The sequence below is a fragment of the Gekko japonicus genome, unplaced genomic scaffold, assembly GCF_001447785.1.
Source record: "Gekko japonicus isolate JY-2015 unplaced genomic scaffold, Gekko_japonicus_V1.1 scaffold21, whole genome shotgun sequence".
Taxonomy (NCBI): Eukaryota; Metazoa; Chordata; class Lepidosauria; order Squamata; family Gekkonidae; genus Gekko; species Gekko japonicus.
Window position 1 is genome coordinate 2,880,113 of NW_015173122.1, and position 27,410 is coordinate 2,907,522.

General features: G+C 48.5%; 1 protein-coding gene and 1 long non-coding RNA gene across 2 annotated transcripts in view; both read right to left on the reverse strand.

The window, feature by feature from the left end:
- The window catches only part of LOC107119433, a 12,680-nt gene extending 1,066 nt beyond the window's left edge, over window positions 1-11,614 (reverse strand). Inside the window, exons 1-2 of the long non-coding RNA XR_001482800.1 lie at window positions 11,443-11,614; window positions 3,623-3,679 (exon numbers count right to left, since the gene is read on the reverse strand). This is a non-coding gene — a long non-coding RNA (uncharacterized LOC107119433). The remainder of the gene's footprint in view (window positions 1-3,622; window positions 3,680-11,442) is intronic.
- MYO18A (myosin XVIIIA) overlaps window positions 1-27,410 on the reverse strand; it is a 182,496-nt gene that overhangs the window by 130,712 nt on the left and 24,374 nt on the right. The window lies entirely within an intron of this gene.

The window sequence follows — 27,410 nt, forward strand, 5'->3', positions numbered from 1 at the left end:
TAGGGAAACTCAGCTCCAAGGAGAACTCACCTGGGCCCTCCCTTAATGACTCTCTCAAACTCCCTTAGTGAGCTGGCGGGAAAGAAGCCCAACACACCACCCTATTCTCCATCAGACCCTTGCACAACCTCCTGGCCTTCTAGAACCACACAGATCTGGGTCTCAGTGCTCTCCTGCTCTTGTCCTGGACAGTGAGAGGAAGCAGCAGGGTTGGGCCCTCATGATCAAAGCTGAGCTCCTCAGAAGCCCTAATCTTCTGGCCCTGCAGCTTTGAACACCCAACCCCAAAAGATATCCCTCATGTCGATCCAGTTTGGTGGTTCTGAACTAAGTCTAAGACCCCAGCCTCATGCCCCAGATGCCACTCCTCGTGAGCCAGCTGCACCATCCATTCTGGATGCTTCCGCACAGCACAGAACCTGTCAAGATGGCAGCGGCTTTGTTGATAAGCTCCTCCCTCTGAGGGACCAAGGGCAGCATTCAGCAGGCGTCAAGTTGGGTGGTCTTTGCCCAGAAGAAAACACAACAAAGTGGCGGGCGGGCAAGGTGCCCGCGTTCTGCCACGATGGAGTTTTGGAGAAGTTTCTCCACGTGGAGGAGAGGTGCTGCTGCAAGAGAGGCAGTGGCACACAGAGGCCTGCAGCCACCAAGCACGCCTCCCGTGGAAAGCTCTGAGCATTCTCTGGGAAAACTCCTGCCAAGAGGCTTCAGCCATTTCATTCAAGCCCAGCTTGAATCATTGCTCTGACTGTGCTGGAATGTGGCTGCCTGTGAGAAGAGGCACAAAGAGGGTTGCCATTCCCACGATGGGGGCGGGGGGACACCACTTCTGTGTGATGTCATCACACCGGGCCCATCATGCGGGGGATGCTCTATCATTTGGGTAAAAGCTCTATGGTGACCATAAAGTTTTTTTTACCCGAACGCTAGAGCGTCCCCTGAAAGACGTGCCCAGCGTGATGATGTCACTTCTGGGTGATGTCATCGCAGTGCGCTTCGTCCACGTGCCGGAAGACCCAAGGAGCTGGGCTGGAGCCCCCCGCCGGGACCCTGGGAAGACCTGGCAACCCAAGGCACAAAGTACAATGCACAGTCTAGAACAATCAATAAGGGAGCAAGGGAGGGACGATGTATTATGAGATGCAATTATGCACAGGACTGTGTGTCCTTTGCACTTCAAAAATAATTCTGCAACATCCAAAGCTGCATTCTGGGCTCTCTGTGTGAGGCAAACTAAGCAAACGGGCATGTTTGCTCTTATACCGCATGACTTAATTCTTCCCTGGCGTTAATGGAGAAAGAGAGGAGCTACCCAAGGCGCTGAAGCTCTGCCCTCTGGAAGGTTAGTTCAGCAGCTTCTCCCAGCATGCATTTGCAGCCATGAGGCTTGCAGGTTGCCTTTTTAGGGAAGATCAAAGCCAAGGAGCGGGACTCAAAGGCCAGCCTCGGTGTCTGCGGCTATTCGGCATGCCACAGTCTAGAACACACACAGATCTGGTTCGAGGCAGTCATGTTTATTAATTTTATTTATTAAAACATGGGTAACCCCACCTTTCCTCTTGGCTCAAGATGGCTTACGGATAACAGTTAAAACATTACTAATTAAAATCAAATTCAATTCTAAAACCCAAAGATCTCTCCAGTCAAAAGCCCCAGCAAACAAGCAAGCCTTGAGGCTCCTTCTGAAGATCTCCAGTGAGGAGATCCCCTCGCCTCTTCAGGAAGCCCATTCCACAGAATGGGGGCTGTAATGGAAAAGACCTGGGCTCTGGTTCATGCCAGGTGGGTCACCCTGAGTGGGGGAGGAGCAGGCAAGTGGCAGCTTGAAGACTGTAGCTGGTGCATGGGAAGCACCCTTAGTGGAGAAACAAAACTGCCAACCAATGTCACAGGATTGAAATGGGCAAGGTATGTTCCCGTGTTTGCCCTGCCATGCCAACCAATGTCACAGGTTTGAAATGGGCAAGTGTCATGATCTGGGCTGTACCACCGGAGGCCTAGTAGGCCCAGGGAGCCTGGCTAGCAGTAGGGGTCGCTGGGCCTACAAACCCCAGAAGCCCTTGGGAAGTTTTGGTGCCAATTTTGTCCAATAGGGAAGAAGAGGGCTGGGGAATAAAAGAACTGGTGCAAGAGGAGAAGCTGTTCTTCTTCCCAGGGAACAGGGCCAGAAGGAAGGCTGCTGTGGGGAAGAAACCCTCATCCTGAGGGAAGGCTGAGTAGTCTAAGGCCACTTGAGATAGTGAGCTAGGGACAGTACATTTAGAACCATTAGGGCATTTGATTTCTTTTCACCCACTTACTGTTAGTATTCCTGTACCTTGTTTGTTTGACCTCCTATAAAATAAACCTTTTCCTTGTTGTTTACTCTGCCTGGTCCTCTTGCCTATTATTCGGCCAAAAGGGAGGTCTGAAGGTCTTGGGAGGGTGCTCTGGGCCTTCTCAAGGGATCCTAAATCCAGAGTGGTGGCAGCGTCAGGTGACACCCCACCTGAGCCGTGACAGCAAGGTATGTTCCTGTGTTCACGGAGGTGCTCTATTTCCCTGCCATTTTGGCCCAGAAAAATGGCATGAGAGAGAAGGCTGAAGTCCCCACCCTACCCAGGCTACCCTTGTGCTCCACTCCCAAGCTGATTCAGGCTCCGGAGTACTTGGAAATGTTAATTCCCTAAACTCATGCATGACTGCAAGTTGGGTCGATGTGCCCCAAGTCACATGTACTGTGTGGTTTGGCCCTAAGACATTAGCCCAGGAGAAAACCATGGAGGGAAGGCAGAGCAGAGTGAGAGCTGAACACAAAGTATGACCCTTCCTAGAGGGTGGTTGGTTGGTTGGTTGGTTAGTTGGTTGGAGGATGGGTGGTTAGTCCACCTAAGACCTGTATGAAAACTACTACTCCTGTTTAGTGCTTCAAGAGGTGACCAGGCAACAAATATGTTCCGAAAAGATCTGTGGTCCCAGAAGTAAACCAGAGACACCTCAAGGCACATTCCCACGGATCGCTTACACCATTTCATGCAACCAGACCGCTAATAGTACAAAGTAATTCCCTACAAATGGCAGGCTGTTTCCATCTGAGCAAGCACGGGATGTTGGCAACCACAGAATCCTCTCTCAACCAAAAAACAAAAGGTCTGAGAGCCATTCAGAAGAAGCACAGGGTGCCTGGCAGCATTGACTACCAGGGCCCAACCTTTTCGAACCCAGCATTCATACTTTTAACAACCTTAATTCTTACTAGGCTTTTCTTTTGCCCTCCCTACTTGGGTCTTTCTCCTTCTAAAGAATCCTAAAGGGAAACACATTTTAACAAGAAAACCAGTTAGTGCTGCTGCAGGTGCAATCCACCACTGCGCACCCAACTCAGGGGTCCCCAGCAGAAAAAGGGGAAACGATCCACAGGATTCCTGATGCACCCTGACCCCAGCCACTCCCACCATCACCCCAGGTAAAGGTGTGCCTCCCATAAACCTTAGCTAAACACAACCCAGGCAAACTGCAAAAGGGCGGAGGGAGAAAGCCTCCAGTCTCGCCCCCCCCCCCAGCCGATCCCACACACCACAGAGCCCTGGCCTTGAGGTTAGCTTAAACGTGCATGCGGTGCTCAGACCCAGAAAACACTTACAGCCTCCTGCTCTTTCTCGGTTTTTTTCGCCGCTAAAGGTTTGTCTTCATCTTTGACCTGAGGAAGCCCAACAGAGAAGAAGGAAGTATTTCATGGATGCAGCGTTAGGATGCTCCATTGCAACACACACAGACCGACACACACGCCACACTTTTCTGCTAGCACATTCCAAGCAGGTCTAAGCCCCTTCCCCCAGCACGTGGCAGTTGTCATAAACACTGAGGGGAAAGGGAGAGGGGTTCCTGACAGGTCCCCTTTTAATGCGAGTGACCCCCAGAAAGCCAGAAAGCATAAAAAGAGACTCTTGAAGGAGGACAGAGAAACAGCCAGGCTCGTGGGGAAACGGGGTCCTCCTGGAGGACGCCCTTTGGCATTAAGGCTAACCTGGGCCAAATGTTTACATCTTTTTTCCCCAATTATTTCAATGTTTTGTGAAGGAAGGGGGGGGGGAAGCAGCTTTATCAGACCACACTGCTTCCCTCCTACTATGAATATTTGTGAGTCCCCTAACAAAACTGAAAAAACGCTTAACTTGCCACCTCGTTGAGAGACACTGTTTGCTCAGAAACTTGCTCATGGAAAATTCTAGGTCAGTGATGGAGAACCTTTTAGAGACCGAGTGCCCTAACTGCGACCCAAAACCCACTTATTTATCGCAAAGGGCCAACACGGCAATTTAACCTGAATACTGAGGTTTTACTTTAGAAACTTTATTTCTACATTAACTTAAGATGATCCAAACAAAGTAAGGAAAGCAATCCCAAATGCTTTCATTTACTTAAAATTATTTGGCAGAGAGTTCGACACTTTAATGACGGTCTGGGCCTGGCTGGGGCGATGGCACGCGTGCCCACAGAGAGGGCTCTGAGTGTCACCTCTGGCACCCGTGGCATAGGTTTGCCACCACTGTTCTAGGTTGTGGAAGATTCTAGAGACTGATCCTAGGAATATTTCCTCAGAAGTAAGCCACACTTCACACAATGGAGCTTGTGCACAACCACACCCTTCACATAAGTGTGCCACTGTGAGAAAGAGACTAGGCCAGATGGCAAACGGCTACTGGCTTGCCTAGTTTTGTGGGCTACATGAGCACATGTGTTGGGTGTTGACAGGGATCTTGCTTTAATTTTTTTTTAACTGAACTCTTAAACTGGCATCTGCTTTGGAAAGCAGATGCATGGTGGTGGAGTGTGCTTTGAAAACCTACAGCTGGAATAGCGCCATCCACTTCCATGGTTCCAGGGTCTACTATGTAGCTAAGAAATTGGGAGATCTCTCTAAATCAGCCCTGGAGCAGGAGGCTGTACTATGACACTGGCAAACTAGACAATTTTCACACACAGTAATCAGAGATACATATGGGCCCCTCCACAGGGGTGGTGCCAGGTTAAAATGGCTGCCAGGTAGCCTGGGGAGGTGATTAGGACAAAAGGAGTTTTCCCCCATGCTTTTTCCTCAAGATCTTTTCTTCCCGATTATACCAAGAGAAAAACTGAAAATTTCGGGGAATGCTGAAAAACACCTCAAGTGAAATTTTCTTTTAGAATGAATGGAATGCTTTTTAAGACAAGGTTTTACTAAAACTGTGGAATGAAGATTTTCATGCAGGACAATCTACAGCATTAGATAACAATTACTTCCATGTATACTTTAGACGATATATACATGTAAGTAAAGGTAAAGGTTCCCTTGCTCGAAAGCCAGTCGAGAATCCGACTCTAGGGTTCCGGTGTTCATCTCCGTTTCAAAGCCGAAGAGCCAGCGCTGTCCAAAGACATTTCCGTGGTCATGTGGCCGGCATGACTAAACACCAAGGCACACGGAACGCTGTCACCTTCCCACCGAAGTGGTACCTATTTATCTACTTGCAATTTCTTGCTTTCAAACTGCTAGGTTGGCAGGAGCTGGAACTAGAGACGGGAGCTCACTCCGTCATGCGGCAACTTGGGTCTCGAACTGCTGAACTACTGACCTTCCACAGCCTGCAGTTCAGTGTCTTAACCACTTGTATATGTATATATATAGCCATCAAGTCACAACTGGCTTCTGGCGACTCCATAGGGTTTTCAAGGCAAGAGACATTCAAAGGTGGTTTGCCATTGCCTGTCTCTGTATCCTGACCCTGGTATTCCTTGGAGGTCTCCCATCCAACTATGATCAGGGCCGACCCTGCTTCTGAGATCTGATGAGATTGGGGTAGCCTGGGCTATCCAGGTCAGGGCACATGTTGTATACATTTTTAAGGACATCTTTACTGTTTAAACGTGACTGATTTTGTCCACAATTAATATCCTACTTTGTGTATAACAAATGTTGTGTCCAGTGGCACATTTAAGACCAACCAAGTTTTATTCAAGGCGTGAGCTTTCGTGTGTACACACACTTCCTCAGAAACATTGGAATGGCGGCTAGCAGTGCATACACACACAAACAGACACACACATACGGATGCCTCTACATTGGTGAACAGCAAATTAGAATACAACTTAATGAAGATGTTTTGACATATGCAAAGGCCAAATAGCAACAGGGTGTGAGCTTGCATACATCAAAACATCAAGCTCACACCTTGAATGAAACTGTGTTGGTCTTAAAAGATGCCACTGGACTCAAAATTTGTTCTACTGCTTCAGACCAACATGGCTGCCTACTTGGATCTATTATGTGTATGATGACAGTCAGGGCTCTTTTTGCAGAAAAAGCCCAGCAGGAACTCATTAGCCTAATAGGCCACACCTAACAGCAGGAACTCATTAGCATATTAGGCCACACCCCTGACAGCACAGCTCATTAGCGCATTAGGCTGCACCTCCATGTTACTGGAAGTGTGGTCATCCAGCCAGACCCACCTTTTGCTTCTTATTCTGTTTACCTTGTTTGTTGTCAAAACCCAGGGCTTTTTGCATGTTAGGCCACACACCCCTAATGTAGCCAATCCTAATGAGTTTCTGCTGTTAGGTGTGGCCTGTTATGCTAATGAGTTCCTGCTGGGCGTGGTCAACTCGGGACCCAGCTGGAACTCCGTTCCTGTGCGTTCCTGCCCCAAAATAGCCCTGATGACAGTACATTACTGAGGAGTTAAGGACATAAGGCCTGCTGGCTCAGAGCAGTGGCCCATCTAGTCCAGCATCCTGTTTCACACAGTGGTCAACCAGGTGTCCTGGCGGGGGGCAACAAACAGGGCAGAGGCCAAAGCCTTTCCCTGAACAATGTTCCCAGTTTTACAGAGTTGAACTCAAAGCCAAATAACCCTAACACTAGAAAAGCTGGTTTCTATTTTCAACTTTTATTTTTTTCCTACCTGCCGTTCCTACAAAAACGTGTGCGCTAAGGGAGTAAAAAGCGCAAGAGTCTGCAGGGCCCTATCTCTCTCTCTCAAGTATTGCGCATATTCACAGATTAGCTTGCAGAAAATTAAGGCATTTATACTTCTTAAATTCCATAATGTGCCAGAGACTACAAATTTGTATGCTAATGAAGTTATACATAATGTATTTTATGCTGTTCAAGGAAGTATTTCCATTTTTCCCAGGGGGGGAAAAGGGTTTTCCCTGGGTATCAAAATTACCAGAAACTTAACATCTCAACTCTCGGGCCACTGAAGCCATGCAAGGGTACGATGCGTGGGAGAGGAGCAAAAACACACACTTCTTGTTCCTGCACACCCGGGTTTCAGCATCTTCGCAGGTCTCAGCTCATCAACGGCTGTTAAAAATCACATTCGACTCCCCCAAATGGTCTCCCCGGTGGCTGAAATTGCCTTACTGAGAGAGCCCATCGGAAGTTGTTCAAACCCAGGCTTTGCAGTAAACAGTGCTCAGGCCAGCTGAGCGGCTCTGAAAAACGGTGGGGTTAGTAAACCAGTTATTCTGCAGGCAGGTTATTCCAAACAGGTGCTGTGCAAAGGGCTTGGAGGGGGTGGCTTCCAGGTAGCTCCACTCAGCATTTGGGGGCTTCCGGGAGAAGGTGAGGGGGGCGGGTTTCCCCTGAGCAATCTCTGCTCTGAACACGAGCCAGAAGGGCCCCCCCGGCACTGCCATCCACTAGACTGCCAGTGTGACCTGTGACATATCGGAGCCACCGCCCTCCAGTGCCAACACCAGGCAAAACTCAGGACCCCCCTCCCCCCACTCATCTTGAACATGCGGCTGTCATGAATGCAAGAATTCCCAAGTGCCCCAGGTGTGGGGGAGGGAGGGACCATAAGTGGCAACCACAACAGCCAAGAAAGACTTCCCTTTTGCTCCCAGAATGCAAACCGCGACGAAAAGGCCATGGCCGCAGCTGTGTGGAGGTGGAAGCCTGCAGCCCTGACTGGGAGGAGGAGGGAGAGAAAGGGGAGAAAAGGTCAGAGTGCAGCAGAGAAGAAGCCTTCGTAAGAGCCCCGCCTGAGCGCCAGACTGGCAGCCGCTGGGGAGGCTATCCGAGGACCCAAAACGGGGGCAGGAAAAGGCAACTGTGAGCCACAGAAAGTGAGCCACAAAGCCGGGATATTGACATTTGAGAAATGCAACTCCCCCTCCAAAGTCTGCAGCCGTCCCTCCACCTCTAACGCGCCCCCAGCGCAGCAGTTCTCGGTTCACAGGTGTGTGGGACTGAGACTGCCAGGGGTTGCTGGGCGGTAACTTCAGCAGGCCCCAAGAGAGCAGCAACCCGCATGGAGTATCACTACGCTAATTGTGGAAACAGTCCATTCTTGTTTCCCAGCTGCACCTTGGGCTGCTATTAACACGTCCTCCGGGTGTCTTCCACTGCCACCAGTGTTCCCTCGAAGCTGAGTTAGTGTGAGCTAGCTCACAGTTTTTTAGCCTCCGGCTCACACATTTTTGTCTTAGCTCAGGAAGGGATGGCTCCAGAGCAAACTAATTTATGCAGTAGCCAAATCGCTCGCTCACAAGTTTAATGCCAGTAGCTCACAAAGCAGAATTTTTGCTCACAAGACTCCACGACTTAGAGGGAACATTGACTGCCACCGTTCTAGATTTGGTTCTGAGTTACCAAGAGCCAAAATAGGCAAGACGCCAGGAGATCAACCATCGGAACACCCACAAGTTTTTGTTTTTTTAATGGCCGCCTGAACATTTCCTCCATTGCTTCCACCCCGATAAAATTGCCCCGGCTGTTTCCCCTAGATGGAAAAGCATATGGCGACTGTAGCTATGTGATTTCCCTTACAGGACTAACAGGAGCTTTGGGGCGGAGGACAAAACAGAGGGAAAGGGTTAAGCGGCTCCCCCCTCCCCAAGTGTGGACACACTGAACTTCAAAAGAGAAAAAAAGCAAAACACGGATCACCTAGGACCCCAGGTCAGAGCCAATGCAGCACTCTCCTGGTCCCCTGGACCTGCCCATTGTTACAGTCAAGACAGCATAGCCTGTTCAGGACTGCAAACTTGGGAAAAGGAAGACAGAGACAGGGGAGGGGCTTTTCCATGAAAGGAGGGAGGGATTTCTGACCCGACCCAGAGGTGTGCCTGGCACAGCGGAGAGACCCCATCCGTTTCACAGTCACACGTAGACATATATGGCTAGCGGACAGAGCACACACAAAAAGGCAAAACCATTCCCTTGCCGGTGGTGGCCAAAAACAATTGTCCTTGCTCAATACAAGTGACAGGCGGCAGGATTCAGAAGGACAAAAGGGAAAGCCGTTCTGGCCACATTGCCGGCAGTAATCAACAGCCACAGGCTACCATAAATAGCCACTCGCTTCTTAGAAAGTGACCAGGGTCCCACTGACTGGGTCACTCACAGGATGACTGGAAATTGTCAGGGTCCATCCCTGCCAGCTGGAGGCCCTGAAATATTGTACTTTTATGAGCCTCAAACAGGGATGGGGGGGGGGGGTTTTAAGAGTATCTTAAAAAGTCTAGGACACTGACACCCCCCCCCCCCCCCCCCAAGTTGGTGTTTGGTACACACACTAGCCCACCCACCCAATACTGATTTATAGAATAAAGTCTGAACCCAGGGGCAAAGTTGCACTTAGCTGTCAAAATCTGGGGCATCAGGTATACCTCAGAAGGGAGGTCAGCATTCTGTTAGACCGCAAGCCCTGTTGGTAGAAAGGGGCAAAACCAACAACAATAACCCCCAAACACACCGTGATTCAGACTTCCAGAATGCCAACAATATTTGCTAGTGCAAATATAGAAACATAACACACACGCACACAACAGCTGCTGGCCAGGATAGCCAAAAACATACTCAGGGAGAATGGCTTCCCTATTGGGAGGCAAAACGCTGGCTGGAACAGGGGCCCAATCCACCACGGGCCTCCCTCCCAGATGCATCCTAGCAAAGAGTAGATTCAGGAAGCACAAATGGAGACCTCAAGAAGGAGGAGGCCCATTCACTCGCCTGCTCTGGACATGAAAGGGCTGGTCTCAGAAAGGCTAGGCCCAAAGGCACACAACCAAGGCACACTGGCCTGATCCGAAATCAAGCATTTGGAACCAACTAGCTTCCTCCAGAGTTTTCCTCAGAAGGTCATGAGGCTCAACTCTTCTCCAGCACTGGGTTGCCGTGGGGAATGGCAACCCCACCCCCTTGTAAAGTGAGTGACGGAATGGGATCCGGCACAGTGAATGTGGCAACACCCCAGTAAATAAGGCCTTGCTTGAGTCTTGTTGGGCACAGGCTGCAGTAGCAGGGGGCAGACCTTTCTTCTCTGTGAGACAGCAGGCACTGGGGAACCCGGCCTTTACCACACGGCATGCCTTCCCTTATATCTCATTCCAGGCAGACGGAGCCCTTTGCTCAGCAGTTATTCTGAGGGGCTGACTCTGTGTCAGGTGCCATGGCTGGAGCCTCTTGCAGAGAGACAGAGAGAGAGAGAGAGAGAGGACTACGCCCGCGGCACCAAGACAACCTTTGGTGATCACCCCCAACAACTACCCCAGCGCCCAGTGACGGGAGGCGCTATTCTTCTTGCAGAGGAACAAGCCCTTTGGACTCCTCAAGTGTCAGCTTCCTTTGTCTCTGGTGGCTACCCCAAAGCACTGTAGCCCCACACTTCCTGCCTGCCCGAAGTTCCCACTCGGCCTCTTGGCCCAAACTCTGGCTTCCAAAACCTCACCAGTTTCTGCCCTCTCATTTTCAAGCGCATCTCAACCGTCGTGAGGTTGGGAAACGTTGCTTTTGATAAAACAGGAAATCCTCAGGCCACAAAGACTCTACACACCCGTCGCTCGTGAGATACAAATGTCTGAGAGTGGAATGCTCAGAGGTACCTGTGCTCTCTGCTAGGGAGGGTTCCTTCCACTCCACGTCAAGAACTCTCCGGAGTCTCTCCCTAGCAAGTTGGGATACCCTGGCTACAGGAGCCATTCACGGGCCTTAGTAACTAGCGCACCAGCCTCAGAAAGCACCTGAGCGGGCCCTTTCGCGAGAGATCGACCCAGCGCACACACGCCACTTAAGAGTTTCTACTAGAAGTTAAACAAACTGAAGTTAGAGTTTCCCAAGGTGGTTAGCCCCCCCCCCCCCCCCCCCCCCCATTAACGCACTCCCCAAACAGCATACAGGGCAATGGAGCCAGCCACAGGAGACAGTGGGGTTTCGCAACCACCAGCCTCACTCAAGAGTTGCCCAGGACTCCATACACAGCGGTGGGGTGGGATCAAGCCATTTGCAGCCACAAAAATCAATGACTCTCTGCTCGGAAGCAACTACAGACGGGGGGGGGGGGGCGCCACCCAACGCTGGCCTACTCCTGGCCGCTTCACAGCAGCCAGAGCTCACACACTCCCCCCCCCATGCCTCCACCCACCCACCCACTCAAAAGACCCACTTTGCCACCGTTAGAGTGAGCATATTACCTGGAAGGTTTTCTACCTTACCGAGGGCCGGGGGAGGCCGGAGCCCCAGGGAGAGACTCCGCAGAGCAGCGCGCTTCGGCCGGGCTTCCGTTGGAAAGAGAGCGGACGAAACGCGATAGGTAACTTAAGTGCCACTTCCCTGCGCAAGGACGAGTGGCAGAGGGACAGCTGAGCTGATACAGTCAGCCTAAAAATAGCCAAGAATGTGAAACAGCGGGGCGAGGGGGGGCACTCTGCTGCTGCCCAGCTGCCCCCGGTCTCAGCCTTGAACAAGGAGAGCTTTTACAGTCATTGGGGGGGGGGGAAGAGAGCCACATTTGATGGGGCTGGTGAAGCCGTTATTTTTTTTAAAAAAAAGGAAGGAGAGAAAAAGCCGCATCACAGACCAGAAAGAGGAAGTGATGTGGGCGTCTGGCAGCCGAACCTTTTGTGCTCCTGCATTGCAGGAAACCACGCGGGGAGTTTGGCAGCGCCTCAAGCCGAGGCAGGACCGTGGTCTCATGCGCACGGCCAAAGAGCGAGTGGACAGGGCACGGTGCCTGTAACGCTGCCTGTGCAATCGCGAGCTGGGAGAGGGAATCGGCAACCCCCCAAAACGCAGTCTGACGATAAGCTGACGCATCAACAGGTGCACGGCTTGCCCCGCATTTTGCACGCGGCAAGAGTTAGACTCCTGAGCTCACTTCGGCAGGGGAAGTCCTCCTTTCAGGCACCAGTGAGCTGCTTCAGCAGAATGACATGCTCTAATTTTATAGGCTCCTGTGACGTTCCCTTCAGCGCTTCACAGTTGCCGTTGTCTGGTTTCTTACAACAGGGGGGCTCTCGGTTTGCTTGTACCCTCTAGTCACGGGAAGAGAGAGAGTGCTCTGTTTGCACCCTCCTGCCTGGAAAAGAGAAAGATGTTCTTGGGAGGGAATTGTCCCACCTCTTGCCTTGGGGCAACTGTCCTCTAGTTCCAGCGGAGCCACCAACACATCAAGAAAAGAGCAGTGGAACAATCTGCCACGGGTCATACCACGTTCAATCCTCAAGCAAAGGCGTGGACTAAGCAATCTATTCCGATTCGGACCTATAGAACTGAAGATGCTGCAATAAAGCTACCTGCCAAATATATCGCCAGTTCTCTGGCTATCAATGGAAATAAAAATCAAGGACTTCCCTCCCACTTGAATTGGGAAGGGCTACATTGCAAAAGGCGCGATGGCACAGGCCAAGGAGCTGGTCTCATTGGGGCCAACAGAAAGGTAGCAACACTGGGCAGCACTGCCAGTGCCCCGTTGGATGGAGGGCACAAACACCTCCCACTTTCCATTCTTTGCCATACTCTATAAAACCTGGCAGCGGTGAGCCCTGCTCAAATCCCGGGACCAAGTGACAGACACAGATCAACAGTTCCAATGGTTGCCCAGACGTGGATAGCCCAGGCAGGCCCAATCTCTTCAGATCTCAGAAGCTAAGCAAGATCGACTCTGGCAAGTACTTGGATGGGAGACCTCCTTGGAATACCAGCAGTTGGGAGGTGGGGGCAGGCTTTATCCAGCCACCTCTCTGAATAGCCTCCAGGCCCCCAGTAGGGGTCAGTTACCAGAGGTTGCCAAGACTTCCAGGTGCGCACACACACTCACACACACACGCACATATGAAAAAAGACAAAAAAATACTCCAAAAAAACTAGTTCTAATGGCGGGAGGGTTCTGAGATCTCTCAGATAGGGATACTGAGGCTGACTGTCTCAGGCACTGATTGCATGAGACTGAAGCCCTATTTCAAGACGTTTTTTTTTTTTTTTTTAAGGGAGAACTGTGAGCCCTGACCATTAAATGGAACCTCCACGTCTAGAAGCAGTCTGCTCACAAGTTCCAGAAACTAAGGGCAAGTATGGTGCTTGTAACTGTTTCTGTGCGTCAACGAACAAGTCTCTTTTTCTGCGCTTAACTCTTCCCCTTGTACCCCTATTTCATTTGGTCTCTTCTTGGAGACAAACTTAAGCTACCCCCCCCCCCCTCTGACTCCTGCTTGCTTCAATCACACACACGCTTCTGTCTCTGCAACAGGCCTGTGTAAAGTCACATCTCCCTTGGCAGGGAATGCCTCAGTTCTGCTGCCGCTGACAGAAGCGCTATAAATAGGCATGGAGCGCAGGAACACTGCCAGCGCTGAGGGGTGGGAGGAGATGGGGGCTGAAAGGAAGCAAACCCATTCAAGGGCTCAGTCTGGACTAAGGCCTCTTCCCAACTAAGATGAGCCCCCTCCCCCTCACTCTCTCTCTCCCCTCCATAAACTTAATTTCTCCAGATAAGAAGCTATCAGCTGAATCCCACATTTTTGGCCTCCAAAACCTCCCAAAGGCCTTCAAATTCATCTCCACCATTACAGAACCAGATTAAGAAAGGGCCACAGCAGCAGAGCGCATGGCGCTTACAGAACCGCAGTGTGACCAGGACTCCTTGTGCGTGCAAGCAAGTCATGCCACGCACTAATGGACAGGCGTCCATCTCCCCGCTATGCTAAACGTGCCCCTGACCGGGTGATCTGCTCAATCTTTGGACTGGGGAGGCTGTTCAAGAAGTACCTGAGGGGTTTTTGCTTGAACCTTTTTTGACCCTGCTTCAGAATTTTCTCTCCTGCTTTTCAGAGAAATGTGGTTTCGCTGACCAAAGCCTGTCACATGATGGCTGAACCACCACCCGGCCTCATGTATATTTGTTTGCTCATCGGCTGAACCACACAAAAGTTTACCTCTCAGCCTCCCTCGCATCATCCTCAAGAACACTGGAGGAGACAGAGCTACAACTTTTTTAAAAAATCTATATACTGCATTCCTTAGCCAGTTCTGGCTCCTCAGAAGACACTGCTTACGATTTTTAAAAATACAAAAAACACCAATAGCATCTTCAAATCAGAAGACTACAAACTCAACAAATTCTCTCTAAATAAAGCCTTTGTGGTATGACCAATGTCCGTATTTTAAGGGACCTCTTCAGGCAGTATGGGGTGCGGGGGGGAGGGGTACTTTAGTATATACAACAACCATCTGAGGTTGTTGGTTTCTGCAACTAAATCCACATTACATTCACACACTCAAAAACTAGCACAGTTACTTACTTCTTATTTAATTCATTTGTACTACATCTTTCTCCCCAATGGGGACCCAAAACAGCCTACACCTTTCTCCTCTCCTCCATTTTATCCTCACAACAACTCTGTGAGGTGGTTTAGGACTGAGAGTGTGTGACTGGCCCACAGTCATCCAAGCGAGCTTCTGTGGCACAATCAGGGATTCGAACTTGGCTCTCCTACATACTATTCCAACACTACACCACACTGGCTCTCAAACACTGTTTTACGGGCCTTCTTCAAGTATGTCTGCATGTACCACAACTATACCTGCATTAACCATTAATAATCTTGCCTTCTTCAGTGCTATTTTGCATTCTAATTTCTTACTTGCAGCCTAGGGAGCACTTGGGGTACCTACCCTCAACCACAGAATCAGCATCGCTGGCAGATGGTCATCTAGCCTCTGTTTAAAAACCTCCAAAGAAGAGCCCACCACCTCCTGAGGAACCCTGTTCCACGGGGAACTAGTAGGGCTGCCAAGCCGCGGCGGGGGAGCCGCACGTCTTCACAGGATCCCTGCCGCGGGGGACAGCGATATGCGTTGCACCGCCGTCGCCAGGATGTGACGCTACGCGTCGCTCTGGCAACGGGGCTGTTTGGAGTCCCGTTGCCAGAGCGACACGTAGCGTCACATCCTGGCGACGGCGGTGCAACGCGTATTGCTGTCCCCCACATCAGGGATCCTGTGAAGACGTGCGGATCCCCCGCCGCGGCTTGGCAGCCCTAACTCTAAGTGTCAGGAAGTTCTTCCTAACGTTTAGCCAAAATCTTTTAATTTAATTTCAACCCGCTGGTTTTGGTCCAACCTTCTGCGGCAACAGAAAACAACTCCGCACCATCCTCTACGTGACAGCCCTTCATGTACTTAAAGATGGTTATCATATCACCTCTCAGTCGTCTCCTCTCCAGGCAAAACATACCCAGCTCCTTCAGCCTTTCTCCACAGGACTTGGTCTCCAGATCATCTTCGTTGCCCTCCTCTGGACCTGTTCCAGCTCGTCTATATCCTTCTTAAATTGTGGTGCCCAAAACTGAACGCAATACTCTATGTGACGTCTAACCAGAGCAGAGTAAAGTGATACCATCACTTCACATCACCTGGACACTATACTTCTGTTGATATAGCCCAAAATCGCATTTGTCCTTTTAGCTACCACATCACATGCTGACTCATGTTCAGTGTATGGTCCACTAAGACCCCTAGATCCTTTGCACACACACTACTGCCAAGACAAGTCTCCCCCAACCTATCATTATACATTTGATTTTTCCTACCTAAATGCAGAACTTTACATTTATCCCTGTTGAAAATCATTTTATTTGTTTTAGCCCAGTTTTCCAGCCTGTCAATATCATCCTGTATCCTGCCTCTGTCTTCTACCATATTTTTTACCCCTCCCAATTTAGTATCATCTGCAAATTTAATAAACATTCCCTCTATTCCTTCATCCAAATCATTTATAAAGATATTGAACAAAGCAGGTCCCAGGACACGTCCTTGAGGCACTCCACTTCTCACACCTCTCAAAGAGGATGAGGAACCATTCACAAGCACTCTCTGGGTGAAATCTGTGAACCAGTTACAGATCCACCTAACAGTAACAGGATCCAACCCTCATTTTACCAACTTGTCAACAAAAATATTATGTGGAACCTTATCAAAAGCCTTAATGAAATAAAGATAAACTGTCTACAGCATTCCCCTGATCAAGCAAGGTAGTGAACTGAGAGAGAGAGAGAGATGTGTGTGCACGCACACATGAGAGAGAGAGAGAGGGAGGGAGAGAGAGGGAGGGAGAGGGAGAGGGAGAGGGAGAGGGAGAGAGGGAGAGGGAGGTCTGAGGAAGTGTGCATGCACACAAAAGCTCACGTCTTGAATAAAAATTTGTTGGTCTTAAAGGTGCCACTGGACTCTGTTCTATTGCATCAAATCAACACGGCAGCCCACCTTGATCTGACATGACTTGTTCTTGAGAAACACATGCTGGCTCTTAGTAATCACAGCCGTCCTTTCTAAATGCTCAAGGACTGAGTATTTGATTATTTGTTCTAAAACATTTCCAGGTATAGATGTCAAGCTGATGGGTCAGTAGTTACCTGGATCCTCAGAAATTATGTCTGCAAGTAATTTTAGTACCCTTCGGTGCAGTTCTTCTGGCCCCGAGGACTTAGTTTCAAAGAAACTATGTGTCTATGTACTACTCCGACGCTGATCCTAGGCAGCAACTCCCTTCCTTCATCAGATGTTCTGTTTTTGCCATGTTGAGTACCTTTTCCCTCACAAGAGAAGAATGAGGAAAAGTGGGAACTGAGCAGTTCTGCCCTCTCTTCATTTCACTTTCACTTCATTTCACTTTCCTGTCCCTGCAATGAGACTACCATGTCCTTGCTCTTTACTTTGAACATAAGGAAAGAGCCCTTTTTTGTTGGTCTTAGCAACTCTCACTAGCCTAAGCTCATACTGAACTTTAGCTTTCCTAATTTTCTCTCTACAGGCACTGGTTATTTGTTTATATTCATCCTTGGTTATAAGGCCAGCCTTCCACTTTCTGAACGAGTCTTTTTTATTTCTCAAGTCTTTAGAAAGCTGTTTATGGAGCCACCTTGGCTTCTTTAGGCTCCTCCCGTTTTTCCTTCTCACTGGAATTGTTTGTTGATTGTGCCTTCAATATTTCACTTTTAAGACACTCCCACCTCTCTTGAACTCCCTTCTCCTTAAGTATTTCTGACCATAGGATTCTACCCAGCATAACTTTAAGTTTGTCAAAATTTGCTTTCCTGAAGTCCACAATATATGTCTGACTAGGTACAGCTGTTCCCTTCCCCAAGACTGTAAATTCCAAAATTACACGGTCACTACTACTCACTACTTTCACCTTGTCAACCAGTTCTTTCCCTGCTGGTGAGAAAATGAAGTTGTTAACAAGACAAGTCAGGAATTTATTTGACCTTTCGTTTTTAGCAGAGTTGGACTTCCAACAGGTAAATAAAATCTCCCATGATCATTGTGTCCCATTTCTTTGAGAACTTTGTAATCTGTTCTAGGAGTGTCTCATCCAAGTACTCTGCTTGGCTTGGTGGTCTACAGCAGACCCCCACCATAATATCACTATCATTTCTTACTCCTTTTATTTTTACCCAAAACTCTCAACTGGACTTCCATGCTCAGGTTCACATATTTCCTCACAGGTATATACCTCCTTTACATACAATGCGATTCCTCCACCCTTCCTTATTTGTCTATCCCTTTTAAATAAATTGTATCCCTCAATCCTAATATTCCAATTGTGTCATCCCACCAAGATTCAGTAATGCCTATTAAGTCATAGTCCCCTTCCTGTATTAGGACTTCCCGTTCTTCCTGCTTGTTTCCCATACCTATAGGTCCCTGCTGGTTTCCCATAAAGCCCTTAATACAAATCATTCATAGCTTCCAGGTTGGCAGCAATATGCTGACAACACCTAGCTCTTTATCTCCTTATCCAAATCTCCTAGTCATGCAGCAGAGGTCCTGAATCACTGCCTGTCTGCCACGGTTAAATGGCTAAGAGTAAACAAACCACATTCTTATAAGACAGAGATAATGCTGGTCAATAAGGCAGAGACCTTGAAGGACATAAGAACATTAGAGAAGCCAATATTGGATCGGGTCAATGGCCCATCCAGTCCAACCCTCTGTCACACAGTGGCCAAAAATCCCAGGTGCCATCAGGAGGTCCAGCAGTGGGGCCAGGACACTAGAAGCCCTCCCACTGTTGCCCCCCCCCCCAAGCACCAAGAATACGGAGCATCACTTGCCCCAGACCCAGAGTTCCTATCTATACCTAGTGGCTAATAGCCACTGATGGAGCTCTGCTCCATATGTTTATCCAATTCCCTCTTGAAGCCGTCCATGCTTGTAGCTGCCACCACTTCCTGTGGCAGTGAATTCCATGTGTTAATCACTCTTTAGGTGAAGAAGTATTTCCTTTTATCTTTTCTAACCTGACTGCTCAGCAATTTCATTGAGTGCCCACAAGTTCTTGTATTGTGAGAAAGGGAGGAAAGTTCTTCTTTCTCTACCTGCTCTATCCCATGCATAATTTTATAAACCTCAATCATGTCACCAAACAGTCCTCATTTCCCCAAGCGCCTTAACCCTTCATGGGGAAAGTGTTCCCACCCTTTTATCATTCTAGTTGCCCTCTTCTGCACTTTTTCCAATGCTATAATATCCTTTCTGAGGTGTGGTGACCAGAACTGCACACAGTATTCCAAATGTGTGCTTCCCACCGCCGATGGGGTTCGGTTGACCCTTTCTGACTTGGTTAAGAGCTCAGGGGTCATACTGGATCCAACAGTACTGCTAGAGAAGCAAGTTAATGCAGCCACAAAAGACCCATTTTTCCAATTCAGTTTACCCTGGAAGCTGTCCTTGAACTGGCTTGATCTGGCTACCAGGATCCATGCCTCTGTGACATCGAAACTGGACTACTGTAACGCACGCTACGCAGGTCTCCCCTCAAAGTCAACTCAGAAACTCAGTCTAGTTGGCTCAGAATGCTGCAGCTCAGCTATTATCAGAAGTGCCTATTACTCCCATTCTCTGTTGCAGCCCCCACCTTATGGAATGGCTTGCCCGATGAGGTCAGGAGGACTCCCACTGTGCCCTGCTCTTCTGCAAACTATGAAGAACTAAACTATGAAGGAGGGCATTTTTACAAAGGAACAAGGCTACGCTATAACTGAATGGTTCAGGAATTGACAAAAGGAGAGGGACTCGCTACTATACCACTGTGTATCATATGTACTAAATTTTTGCTGTATGTATTATGGTACTATGTGATGTCTGCATCGTTTAAAAAGTCGTAACGATTGCGTTTGGCTTTATCTTTGTTTAGTTCCAGATTTCTTCCATTTTAATTCTAATACACTGATTGCTGGATGTGCCGTTCTGATGACCGTGTGGACTTTAACGCAGTGTGACCTGCCTTGAGTGTGAGAAAGGCGGACTATAAATAAATAGAAATAATGTTTAAAAAATGTAATGATGCTGTTTTTGTGCTTCAAGGGCAGCAGGGGATTAAATGTTAGGGGACACTTTCGATGCCTTAAAATATCATTAAGAGGGAGCTGTGATCATTATGGGTTTCAGAAATATTTGCTGGTGAAAGGTACACACCCCTGGGGAAAAAATTATTAAAAAAAATAAAGTGTTTTATATTGGTTTTGTTTTATTTAAGTTAACAAGTGTCAGTTGTTAATTCAGTTTTCAGTCCATATGTTAAATCAAAGTTGAATTGTTAGCTGTATTTGTTGCTAAAGGGAAAAAATTATAAAATAAAAGGTTGTTGTTGTTGTTCAGTCGCACAGTCGAGTCCGACTCTTCGCGACCCCATGGACCAGCTCCCGGCAGGCCCTCCTGTCTTCCGCCGACCTCTGAAGTTTGCTCAATTTCATGTTTGTTGCATCTATGACACCGTCTAACCATCTCATCCTTTGCCATTCCCTTCTTCTTTGACCTTCAATCTTTCCCAGCATCAGGGTCTTCTCCAGTGAGTGCTCCCTTCTCATTTCGTGGCCAAAGTATTTGAGCTTCAGTTTCATTATCTGGCCTTCCAGGGAACAGTCAGGATTGATTTCTCACACACCCCAAAAGGTGTGGCAACTGGAATAATGAGGATTTTTATTTTTTTTAAAAGGAGGGCAGAACCCTGGGGAAATGCCTGCCACTATGACAGATGGGGTGAGTATAGAGGAAGGACTTGGAAGGACTCAGTCCCTGCAGAACCGCTGTAGCAAAGGCCAGGCCATCTGTTGCTGCAGGGCGGGAGCAGGTTTCACACTCTACACGATCTCAAAGATATTTTGCAAGTCAGTCCTATGGGGAAAAGCAATTAGTAACTGGGGCAGGAACTAAGCATGGTGGCCAGTGCTCCCTCTAAGCTGTGGGGTCTTGTGAGCAAAAATTCTGCTTTGTGAGCTACTGGCATGAAAGCTGTGAGCAAGCGATTGGGCTGCTGCATAAATTAGTTTGCTCTGGAGCCATCTTTCCTGAAAGAAGACAAAAATATGTGAGCTAAAGGCTAGAAAACTGTGAGCTAGCTCACACTAACTCAGCTTAGAGGGAACACTGGACTGGCCACCAAAGTGGGCAAAAAGCAGAAGCCTCGGGCAGCTTTAAAGCGGGGAGGGGGTTTAAACCGGAAGTGGCTCGACACCGCAGGAGCGATCAGACGTCAGAAAAGTGCGGCTGGAACCGGAAAGCGACGGCTGGGGATGGGAGGCAGATGTTGACTGTGTGATCGCGCAGATAAAATCCATTTCTGAGGCGGGCCGAAAGCGGACTAAACGGCCCGTCTGACCACACCCAGAAGCAGGCAGTGGCCAAACCACTTCTGTTCGACTCCTCCCTTGAAAACTCTATGGAGACCATAAGTCAGCTGTGACTTGAAAGCACTTCCCTCTACCACAGCTGTATTAGTCTGTTGCAGCAAAGCAGAAACAAGAATCCAGCAGTACTGCAAAGACTACCTAAAGGGATTCCAGCATAAGCTTTCATTAGGCGGCGCTCACTTCTCCAGATGTACAGTGAAAACAGAAGCCAAGAAGTCAGTTTTTCTACCATTGCCCCGTCTTCCTTAAGAAATCCTTTCATTCCTTTGACACTCAGTAACTCAACTGCCTCCCTGGCCTTTTTGAAGAAATGGGCCAGATTCAGACTAAGTTGGCAATTCCCACTGAGTCCCCCTTCCTCCTTTTAGACTCCCTATCACATTCCTCAGGGTCCCATAACCCCCCCCCCACAAGCAGCTTTTCATAAAAGTCAGTGGTCTACGGTGGGATGGGGGAGGCAGGAAAATTCCATTCCACCACTGGAAAAATTTAGTCTGGATGCAATCCAATGCTTACTGTTGGTCTTAATGTTTTTAGCAATCTACTCGCGTTTTCTTTTTGCTCACCTAATTGTCAACTTGCATTTGTTTTGCCAGAACCTCAGCTTCTTTCTGTTCACCTCATTCGGGGAAACCTTCCATTTGTTCAACAAAGCCCTTTTGACCTTTATTGCTTCCTTGACCTGGGCCATTAACTAGGCATCCTTTTAGACTTGACAGCAGCTTTGTTAACCTGAAGCATGCATTCTATCTGGACCTCTATTAGCTTGGTTTTCTCTGTGCATCCTGCAGGGCTTTTTGATTCTCTTGATTCTTCTTTCCGAATTCCTTTTGACCAGTCCCCTCATTTTGGTAAAATGCCCTCTTTTGAAATCAAGTGTGATTGTTTAGGACTGGGGGGAGGGGGCAAATTTCTATTGACATGAACACTGAACCTGATAGCTCTGTGGTCACTATTCCCAATCAGTGTAAGTGTAATCTCATGCCAAGTCTTGAGGTCTCCTCAGAACCGAGAACCGAGTTATTACCCACCTAGTCTGTTCCATGACCAGCTGTTCCAGCACAGACATTTACGAGGTCTAGAACTCTGTGCGTATGTTTGAAAGAGGCACAGATTTTTAAAAGGTGGGAGGATAACCTGTAACCAATTCCAAAATAAAAAGTGAAGGGGGAAAGTATGCGTGTGAAAAACAAGCTTCCCGTTTATAAAACCAATGCAGTCTAACCTACAAGAATATCCTTTAATGTGCATACAAAAAAGCCACAGAAAATAAACATAAAATGTTAAGCTCTCCTCTTATCAACAGTAAAACCAAACACATTTCAACATGTTGTGTCTATCAGTGGTCTGATATATAAAAATTTACAAAATATACTATGTAAAAAAACAACAACCATAAAGACCATACATGTGAATCTTATAGATTCAATAAGAGTGTTATTCTGTAGGTATTTTGTGAATGTTAACCAGGATAAAATACATTAATATGTTAAACAGTATAAAATACAAATAACTATGGATGTCTCAATGGACCATATCCAGGGAGTATTCTCTTACAGGCTTGTTTTCCATAACCTAAAATATGCACATAAAATTGTTTTATTTATTTTTTTCAGTCCTAATGATGTATTGGCTTTATAAACAGCAAATCATCAACCTTTTTGGCTTTTTCTGATTTTTGAGCACACATTTGCCCTGTTGATATGAGGGTAATTCTAGGTGGTCAGCCTAGAACATGTAAATTTGCTGTTCAGCCTGTCTGAGTTTGAACTCTAACTTCCATTCCAGTGTATTTGAAACACGAAAGCTCATACCTTGAATAAACCTTTGTTGGTCTTAAAGGTGCCACTGGACTCTAAATTTGTTCAATATCAGTGTAGTTGAAGTCATCCAGTATTACATTTCCCATTTTAGTTGCCTCCTACCCGCCCACCTCCCCCTCTGTCTTGAGATCTGCCTCATGGTTGGGATCAGGAGAGTGACCATACCCAACCCCCAACACAGAGACTATTAAGGAACCCTTAGGCCCCAGTATCTCTGCTCATACCAGGTCCCGGGGGGAGGGGGGGCAGGCATTCTCCGGATGTTTTCCTACTTATCTTACTCTATGCCCTCTTCTTCTGGTATTTTTCATATGTGCATGTGAGTGTGTGTACACTTGGAAGTCATGGTGACCTCTGGTGACTGACCCCTACTGGGGGCCTGGAGAATATTCGGAGAGGTGGCTGAATAAAGCCTGCCTCTGTCCTCCCAACTGCTGGTATTTCAAAGAGCCCTCCCATCCAAGTAGTTGCCAGAGTCGACCCTGCTTAGCTTCCAAGATCTGAGATCAGGCTTGCCTGGGCTATCTGGGTCAGGGCCTCTATGCCCACTTCTGATACAACTCCCTGTCCTGTTTCTAGTTTGTTTCCTGGGGTCGTAACCCATGGATTTTCTATAGTCCACCAGGTTTCTGAAGTACCCACTATATCTAATTTGCCATTTCGCACCAAACACTTCAAAAGTTAGCTCTGACTCAAAGTTTATTCTGGGAGGAGAAAATGTTATCTTTAAGGTGCTACTGGACTCCAGTTCATATTTTTCTTCTGCAAGAATCACTGATACACAGAAATCTACTATATGCTATTGCCACCTACTGGACAGAAATAGGAGCAAAGAAATCAGAGCCCTAGAAGAGCTCTGCTCCACATGTTGCCGTGGGTTTCTTACCTTTGCATGGCATGAACACACCTTTTACGAGCCTTTGGGAGGGCGGGATATAAATCAAACAAAGAATCAGAGGAACTGGAAGAACCCAGAAGATCAACAAGTCCATCCCCCATACACACACAGCAGAATGAAGTCTGCACAGTTTCACCGATGCAATCTAGGCTACAATAAATCACAGCCACAGAGAGGGCAGGAGCAAGTTTTAGCTAACTCAACCAACCAGGCACTGACCCATTTTGTAACCTCAGCACTGGACTACAATAACACAACCTATGTAGGGCTGCCCCGGAAGGCATTCCAGGACCTTCAATTGGTGTATAATGCAGTGACCCACCTATTGACAGGTGTGGGTTGCTGAGTCAACGTGATACCATTTTCACCAGATGTTCCCTATGCCATCCTATCACCTGGTGAGGTGAGGTGCTACCTGTTCTTCAGAGCAGCTCACCTGAAGAACTGTACAGGCCTCCTGCCCTGCCTAGATTACACCAAACTGTTGGAGGCAGTACCCTTCAAAGGGCTTTTTAAAATTAAACTCACTGAAAGCTATGATTCTGTCGGTAGGGATTTGCCAGGCAGTTCTTTTTTACTGATTGATCTAGCTATTTTTGTACTCCTTTTGTGGTTGCGGGAGGGTTTTTTTGTATTTGCAATACACCTTGTGATCGATCACATTGTGAGCCGCTTCAAACATAAGGGATGATGAGAGAGACAAGTTTTTAATTCAACAACAACAACAAAATCTCCCCTTGCTTTTGTATGCTGGCTTCCAGAAGCCTCAGATTGGAGACCCTTTGACCTGCTGAGCACAGCAGGCAGCCTGTTGGATGACGATTAGCAGGCCTGGGTTCAAATCCCAGTTTAGCCAACAGAGGTTGCATTGGGGATATTAGCTAGGGCTGCGGGACAGACAGTTGCCCATCTCAAAGAACTGCTGCAACTGGGCACAGAAATAGAATTACACCCCCCCACACACACACCTTGTACACAGACCCAAGCTCTTTGGGATACACATGCCACTGTCAGAAAGCTTCCTTGATGCCCCCGCTTCCAGAAGCCCACCAGAGTGGCCTGGAGGCAGAAGGGAGAGACTGAGAGGCTGGAACACGAGGGTCACAACCAATATCCCCTCTAAGCTGAATTAGTGTGAGCTGGCTCACAGTTTTTTAGCCTCCAGCTCACACATTTTTGTCTAAGCTCAGGAAGGAGGGCTACAGAGCAAATCGATTTATGCAGCAGCCGAATCGCTGGCTCACAACTTTAATGCCAGTAGCTCACAAAGCAGAATTTTTGCTCACAAGACTCCACATCTTAGAGCAGTGGTGGCGAACCTATGGCACGGGTGCCAGAGGTGGCACTCAGAGCCCTCTCTGTGGCCACGTGTGCCATCACCCCAGCCAAGCCCAGACCACCATTAAAGTGTCGAATTCTCTGCCAAATAATTTAAAGTAAATGAAAGCATTTGGGATTACGTTCCTTACTTTGTTTGGATCATCTTAAGTTATGGTATGAGTTGTTTTTTCTAAAGAAAAACCTCAGTATTCAGGTTAAATGGCCGTGTTGGCACTTTGCGATAAATAAGTGGGGTTTTGGGTCGCAGTTTGGGCACTCGGTCTCTAAAAGGTTCGCCGTCACTGGCTTAGAGGGAGCATTGGACACAACCCTGCACAGAAGGGGAGCCATTCACAGCCCCTCTGCCCTCAGGCATTTGGCTCTGACTTAACCTTCCCCTCCCCTCCTTACCTTAAGCAGTTCCAAAGCCTGGGCAGCAAAGGGAGGGGGGGATACAAGGGAAGAAAGGGAGGCCAGCCATTAGCAACATGCCCGCTTTCCAAATGTCTCCCAAAGGCAATCAAGTCCAGGGACTCTCTGCCAAGCTTTCCTGTTTGTGTCCCATTCTGGCCTAAAGATGTTGCCGCTGCAGAGAGGAAACTGCTCGGCGGGATCTAAGCCAAAGGACAGCCTGCCGCTTCCTCCCCCTGTTATGAATCCCCCCCACAAACGGGCCCTCAGAGCAGCCTCCAGGGAAGGTCTGGAGTCAGGGAAGAGAGAGGCAGACCACAGCCCTCTGCTCTCTCCTTGGCCAAGTCCCGCCGACAAAGGTCAACACCAGTGTTCCCTCTAAGCTGAGTTAGTGTGAGCCGGCTCACAGTTTTTTTAGCCTCCAGCTCACACATTTTTGTCTCCCCTCGGGAAGGGTGGCTCCAGAGCAAACTAATTTATGCGGTAACCAAATCGCTCGCTCACAACTTTAATGCCAGTAGCTCACAAAGAAGGATTTTTGCTCACAAGACCCCACAGCTCAGAGGGAGCATTGGTCAACACCTCGCACAGAATCAGCAGGGATGGCCTGGGAGGGACGAAGAGGGACCATTCGGTCTTTGCCCTGCTGGGGGCAGGTCGTGTATAATAATGGGGTACCCCACTCCAGGTCGGTTGCTACACTGGGGCATTTTGGGACCCCGCCTCCTTAATTAAAAGCCCCACCCCACAAACAGCCATGCCAGAAACCTTCTTGGGGGAGGTCGTCTTTTTAAAGTGTGTGTGTGTGTGTGTGTGTGTGTGTGTGTGTGTAAACCCTATTTTTAGGAGGAGCCCCCCAGGAGGCAGTGGCACCATGGCTTGCCCTCAGGCTTCCCTCTCCCCCACCCACTGTGAAATTCTTGGGGGGCACCATGGAACCTGGGAAAAGATACCTCAGAAGGCATTTAAATGTGCATGTTTCCCAAAGGCTCATGGGAATGCTTTTGAAGGACTCACCATGACCTGGGTGGTGTACAGCGGGATTGGTCTAGCAGCAAGGGGGGACGGTTGGAGATGTATTGAAGGTGCCACTCTTGAGTGCCCCTCTAAGCTCTCTTGCCCTGTGGAAGGGAACTCAGAAGGCATTTAAATGTCTTCTGGAGGCAATTCAATGCCCCCTGAGCTGTTTTTCCCACTAGGACCTGATGTGCCGGCTGCCCTGTCCCTTGAAAGGAAGGGCTGGAAACAGGCTCGGAGCCTCCCCCTTTAAAGACAGGCACTCGGATTAATTTAATTAACTGTAATTTAACTGCCCCCTTAGAAATTTAAATGCCCCCTGAACAACAACAAAAAGTCCCAGCTACAGGCCTGCCCCACTCCCAAGAACCCCCCCCCCCAAAGAAATTCACTCCATTAAACTGCTGAGCGGTAGGGTTAGAACGGATAAAAGGAAGTATTTCTTCACCCAAAGAGTGATTAACACATGGAATTCACTGCCACAGGAAGTGGTGGCGGCTACAAGCATGGACGGCTTCAAAAGGGAATTAGATAAGCATATGGAGCAGAGGTCCATCAGTGGCTATTAGCCACAAGGTATAGATAGGGGCTCTGGGGCAAGTGATGCTCTGTCTTCTTGGTGCTTGGGAAGGGGGTCAACAGTGGGAGGGCTTCTGATGTCCTGGCCACACTGCTGGACCTCCTGATGGCACCTGGTATTTATGGCCACTGTGAGACACAGAGTGTTGGACTGGATGGGCCTTTGGCCTGATCCAACATTGGCGTCTCTTATGTTCTTATGTTCTTAAAGTGACCAGCAGGTGCCATTCCTTTCACTGACCAGTCTTGATTTTTCTCTCCTGCTGGTTACTTTCTGCCTAGAAACCCCCAATGTGCCATGAGCACAGATGGCTTTACCGGGGGTGGGGACTAGACGGATTCACGGAAGAGGGGTCCATCAATGGCTACTAGCCCTGGTGAGTAAAGGGACCCACCATCTACAGAGGCAGCAAACCTCTGAGTAC